This window comes from Schistosoma mansoni, chromosome 1 (assembly GCF_000237925.1).
Source record: "Schistosoma mansoni strain Puerto Rico chromosome 1, complete genome".
Taxonomy (NCBI): Eukaryota; Metazoa; Platyhelminthes; class Trematoda; order Strigeidida; family Schistosomatidae; genus Schistosoma; species Schistosoma mansoni.
Window position 1 is genome coordinate 9,194,030 of NC_031495.1, and position 6,944 is coordinate 9,200,973.

The window sequence follows — 6,944 nt, forward strand, 5'->3', positions numbered from 1 at the left end:
GATTGAAAAGTTCTTGAATTTCATAAATCACCTTACTCCATGATTACTTAATTTAAAATATATAGTTGACTTTTCCATCAAAACTAACGATAATGACATAATTACAAACTGAAGCGGTTTTGTAGAGCAAAATATTGAGTACAGGACAAATGTTTCATCCAACTATTGGACGTCTCAGTAGTGAGTAATCATGGCCCCACCAGGTATTCAACACTGAACATTTAAAAGTTTGTGCAAACGCTTACTCACAGAAAACACCTAGTTTGCTTCCGATGGCACAATTCTAACTTCAATCACTTTACGTTGAAACAGCAGTCTAGTGAACACTAATTTTCAATACCATTCCAAATGAGGTCGGTGTATAACGAATACTATATGATAAAAAACAACTTATTTATAGATGTAGTTTAATGTACAAATGTTTATAGTTGCACTTACCTACACCTGTTACCCCTCATGGACGAGCATAGGCCACTCACCTGCATTCTCCATCCAATTCTGTCCTGGTCAATCCTTCCCAGTTCTTCCCAGTTGCCAATCATCCTTTTCATATCTGTTTCCGATTCTCAACATAGTGTGTCCTTCGGCCTTCCACTTTTTCGTTTTTCTTCAGGATTCCAAGTTACCACTTGCTTCATGATTCAGTTTGGTGATTTCCGAAATGTAAGTCTTATCCACTTCCATTGTCTTTTCCTAATTTTCCGTTCATTTAGAATCTGGTTTGTCCTCTCCTACAGTAGCCTGTTTCTGATGGTATCCGGTCGACGGACATTGATTATCGTGCGTAGATGATTGTCTATAAATACTTGAGCATTTTTGATGACGGTAGTGGTAGTTCTCCAAGTTTCATATAGTAGAACTGTCTTAACGTTCGTATTGAAGATTTTGATCTTGATATTGGTTGACAGTTGTTTTGAGTTCCATGTGTTCAACTGTAGTAATGCTGTAGTTGCTTTGCCAATCCTCGCCTTTACGTCTGCATCAGATCCTTCTCGTTCATCAATGATGCTACTGAGATACGTGAAACTTTCCACCTCGTATACAGTTATACGGCTTTGGAAATATACAATTTGAAATAAGTTATTTCGTCAAACTAATAATTTTCATTCATTAAACCTCTCCGACAAACATTACTGAATATATTTAAATTAAATAACTAAATTTTTACAGTTACTGGATGTAGGTCAACTGTAGTTTCAATAGTGCGGCTTAATAGTGATATTCCTAAACACAATACGACATAAGAAATGACTATTCTGTTTTTAATTCACAGTAATCACAGACATTTTTCCTTCATTGAACATTCATTGTGGCGGATGATTATTTTTTTTACATCATTTCAGGTAAACTGTATTGAAAATCAGTGACATGTGTGGGAGTTAAATTTAAAGTTTCCTGAAGAATCTTACTTAGTTTTTGAAACAGTATTTGAAAAACTGTATTTAAAATGCCGACAAAAATAAATAGTGGTCTATAATTACATACATTATGTTTAGTTGTACAAATTACAATAAATTACAATCACAGACATCTCGGTGGCTGGAATAGTGCATTATAAAGAATGAACATGATTCAGATGTCGATTCCAGAATCGATGACATCTAACTAGCAATTACTCAATATTGATCGTCAGGATCGATCAAGAAATAAGAAAAGGAAACTTGTTGAAATACTCTGTGTTGATAATTCTATATTATTTTCATAGTTGAAATCATGAGTCAATTGAAGCTAGACCACCAGGGAAAACCTGGAAACAATGGAAGGCCGTGTCGTCCTATTATTGAACTCCTCAGCACTGCGCATCCACGATCCCGCATTCGCCAGATTCGAATCCAGGACCTACCAGTCTCACGCCATAGCACTTAATCGATAGACCACTGATCCGGCATCCAACGGTGTTAATGTCTAACTTCAACCAATCCACGATGTTTGAGCAACCATTCACCAATTTTCTTCAGTGAATTGATATCTCTACACCAAACTTGGTAGAACTCCACTTGTCACTGGTTCCCACTAGAACTCAAGGATACATTCCTTACAGTCAGTCACTAGTGAGTATATGATTATAGATCAGAAGGGGGTTTTGTGGAGATTTCAGTGCTTCCAGGTTTTCCATGTTGGTCTAGCTTCAGTTGACTCATGATTTCAACTATGAAAATACTGAAATCTCCACAAAACCCCTTCTAATTCTATATTATACCAAAGATATAATATTGAATAAAGTCATTAATAATAATAATCATTCGTAAATTGAATCCAATATCTAGTCAACATGATAAATTCATGAAATGTATATAGATAATCTGTTAAACAGCTGTATTTTATGATAAGAAGCTTTAAGAAATATTTTCTTCGAATTTACATCGCTAGTAAATTACAAAAATGTAGTTTTATTATTTTTTGTTTTTTTTTGTTCTAGAAATTTCTCCCTTCTTACCCATAACTACAATTGGTATTCATATTTTTCCTTCAATTTTATTGATTCAATTTGAATGTTATGTCAATAAGTGTTACTTATACACTTTTTTTATTAGTCAATCTTTTACATGGAAAAATTGACTGATATAGTTATAGATGTTTACAAACTATGATTTCTGTAGTATGAAATAAGAATTTCTGATCATCATTGGCATCTACGCGTAATACTGATATGCTGAGGTGAAGTTTAGAGAAAAGGTAGGAGGATGTAGTTGAAGATATAGCATTCAACTATGAATCCACTGACTAATAATCTGTACTTCATCGGTTGATAAGAGCTTTGCACTTTTAGCCAGTACTGTAGTCATTATCTATGGCCAGTAATTTTTGTGGACGTAGGGTAAACTGATCATAGTATTAAGTTGGCATTTAATTCCTGTTTCTGTTTAAATTTTTTAATGAGATTTTATTCAAAAATTCTCTTCTTGTCGCATATTCTTTTTTGAGGTGTGTTTCTTTTATTTAACTTTCAATAGCTTCAATATTTTCCCCCTACCACTAATCTAAGCTCGTCATTTTTCTTTATCACTGGACATTGATAAAATGTCTCGTACTAGTAAGAAACAACTGTTCAGTGCTTCCTTGTTTCTAGTAGTCATCTCAGATCAATCTGTGATATGTGTGTATGTTAATCCAATGGAAGTATGATTTGTGTTTATACCTCATAAGGAATTTTATGTTTTGGGTATATCGATAGCTTTGATTATCATCTTATGTTTATTATCTAATTATTTTAAGTTTGTACTTTTAAATGTTCGCTTTCAAACTATGATGTAATATCAGGAGAGGGTTTTATGGGGATTTGAGTAATTTTATATAGTTGAAGTCATGCGTCAATTGAAGCTAGGCCACCATGGAAAACCTGAAAGCATTGGATGGTCCTGAGTTCGAATCTCCCGAGGCGGGATCGTGGATGCCCACTGCTGAGGAGTCCCACGACAGGACAAAACGGCCGTTCAGAGCTTCCAGGTTTTCCATGATGGTCTAGCTTTAGTTGACGCATGATCTCAACTATATGGTGTAATAATTAATCATGCAATCCAGTTCAATTCTTAACAGTAGTTTGATTCTAACACACTTAAGCAATCTAAGAACTGAAGATCTTGTTTAATTTCGAAATACATTATATCAGTTTATTCAAGAGTAGTCCGCTTGAATCTTTACTGATGAAAATAGTCATTTACCTTTATAAATAGGGTGATATAACTTCCGATTATCAGGTATAAGAAGTACTTGAAACCCTATGTATTATCATATGAAATACCTCAAATATAGACATTTTTACCAAAACTAATGGTTATATATATATATATATATGTACGACTGTGTAATTGAATACACATGTAGTCACATAGATAAAATCTTTTATAATGTATCTTAGGTTTCTTTTCGTTAAAACAATTAAGCTTGTTTAGTAAATGGGGGAAATTTTATTTCTACTCATTAACAATTTAATCAATAATCTTTATAAATTCCCTAATTATAACTATAAATGAATAATAAGAAGGAAATAAGAAGATAAAAACTAAGACTCATAATATAAAAATGATGGTACTGATAAACCATAATGTAATAATTGGAAAAAAGAAGGGGGGGGTGAGGGAAGGTACAAATTCTGATTTATTTCACTGATCAACGTAACTACATCCTATTCAATGTTTAAACTAACTAAATAGATATGCAATTTACTTAGTACAAATTGAACATTTTCATTGCATGTATTTTTATGTTTTTTTTTAAAAAAAAAATAATAAAAATACAAAAATTTTTACTCTAACTGATATTGTTAAATAATTGCTGATAGTAGGGAACAAGGATGGTAAGTATAAAATGTATCTAACTTTTAGTTACTATAGTTACATAGAAAATTGTTTATCTATGTTCAATCGAAAAAACAACTTTTTTTTCATATTCCTTATTACCAAAAATCTATTGTTCTACCACTAGACATATATATATATATATATATATTCGTGTTTAACATTTTCGTTATGGAAGGAATTTTTGCAGTGTGTAAAAAAAACAAATAGTAATATTAGTGTTTGATTGTAGTTACCCGTTAATATTATTGAAATGACTTAATTAGAGTTTGATACTCTGTTCTTAAAGTCATTATCAGAAGGGGGTTTTTTGTGAAGATTTAGTATTTTCATAGTTGAAAGCGTGAGCCAATTGAAGCTCAACTTCGTGGATTGGTTGAAGTTAGACATAAACACCATCGGATGCCGGCTCAGTGGTCTATCGGTTAACTGCTCTGGCGTGAAACTGATAAGTCCTAGGTTTGAATCTCGCGAAACGAGGTCGTGGATGCACACTGCTGAGGAGTCCCTCAATAAGATGAAACGGCCGTCCAGTGCTTTTAGGTTTTCCCTGGTGGTCTAGCTTCAATTGACTCACGCTTTCAAGTTAAAATCATTGTTCACCACTAAAATAAGTGATCATCTGCATTTCATTGAAGAATAAAATTATTCAATTAATGATGTAATAAAATTAAATGAAGGGGTGTGCAAGATTATGGATCAATTGGAGTTAGATATTAATACCATTGATTGCCGGCTCGGTGGTTTATAGTTTAAGCATTTGTACACCATTAATTAGTCCCGTTCTAGGACTAAATGGCTGTCCAGTTGTTGCACGTTTTCCATGGTGGTCTAGCTTAGATTAAATTATGAACTCAACTGGCAAAGCACGACAATCTTCACAAAAGTCCCTCAGTGATAAAATAAAATTACTCAGAAACTTTGACAAATATATCTATATAGTATTCTGAAAGATGGAGATATATTAAACTACAATATTTATCAGTAAAGATATTGTCAAAATGAGCCTATAAGTAGGTAAACTCACAAACCGCAACTGTATGATATTAAGAAGTTAATAGATTTTATTAGATTTCCCATCGTATCTGACCAAACCGTTAATCTGCCTGAAATTATTTTCATAATAATCTTACTGTCCAAAATTAATACTTCAAGTGATAAGTTAAGATGAAGGTAGGACAGCTAATCTGTCTGAATCTATACATAATGGTACTGTGGGATAAGGAAATTATCTAACATTGTTCGGGAAGAGATGGTTTAAAGAAAAGCTTACTCTACATTTCTATAGATATATGTTTCAATGATAATTTGACTGTTATTAAAGTAGACTAATATGCTAGACGCAGAAATCTATTCGTTATTATGATTCAGTTTAATTGTGAACGAAAATAATATCATAATAACCGAATTACTAGTTTACAGAGCACAAAATGAGTAGAAAATTAAACAATACTGTTTACAAATCGTTTATCTTAACACAATCATTTGATAAGTGCTAACTTGCCTTGAAAATGTTTTACTTTAGCTTCAATGTGATAGTGTGCACTAAAGAGGTAATCACATTTAGGATAAAATTGGATGACATTTGTGTCATGTTAAATTTAACAGTAACTTAAAAATAGGCCAACAAGTTTTGGAATTAACAAAACGTGCTTACCTCATTAGATAATGTTGTTGAGTTCAAGTTATATGGAATTTGGTTAAAGGTAACAGAGCAACCGGTTCACCTATCAAATCTTAAATTATATTGGGTAATAGAAATTTCATTCACTATTGTTTAATCAAATATTTCATAGTCAATGAGTTTATATGTTAATAAAGAATGAATTAATATACCATACAAAGTCAGTAACTGTTACCATTCCTAATATTCATTCTAAGACATTCTCCTGTCTGCACTGTATATATTTATAAAACATTATCGCCAGTAATACTATTTCATACGTAAGTAAAAATCATATATTGCTTGTCCTCATTTAGCAGTCTTTGAATGTCAGTAATAATTTGTGATCAAAACAAACTTTTCTAAGCAGAGGTATTTAGTGGTCGAATCTAGGAATTGTGTTTCGTCCTTTTCCGGACACATCAACTGGATATGGTAGTATCCGTGTTTTTTTATTCTTATCAAGACTCAAACACAATGTCTTTTAATTTAAACTATAAACGCGTAATCTACTTAACTACTGAGTACCAGTATGCACGCATATCTGGTTGACGATGTGATGGATGTGATTAAACACACATCATAGATACCTGTATTAACTACTATCTATCACTGTTAAAAATGACTGCAAATCAACGACAATATCAAGATAAACCACACAGAATGCAAACATACTATAAAGAAACCGATTAATTAAAATCCTCCACAATAAAAGCGGGAAAATTTAACATGACTCCTACAAATTTATCTATTAGTCTTTTCATTGAATAAAACTAATCAAAGTAGGGACTTAGTTATACATATCTCTTATATTATAAACTACAATCATAATTCATTTTAAGTCAGATTTAAAAGACGGTAAACCAACTTATTAATTATGTATAAAAATGATTTATTCATTTAATTTACTTTTAAATCATTTCCCAAAAACGAAAAAAAAGGAGAACTCTATACAAGAATGATAGTTGGAAACAAATGAGGTT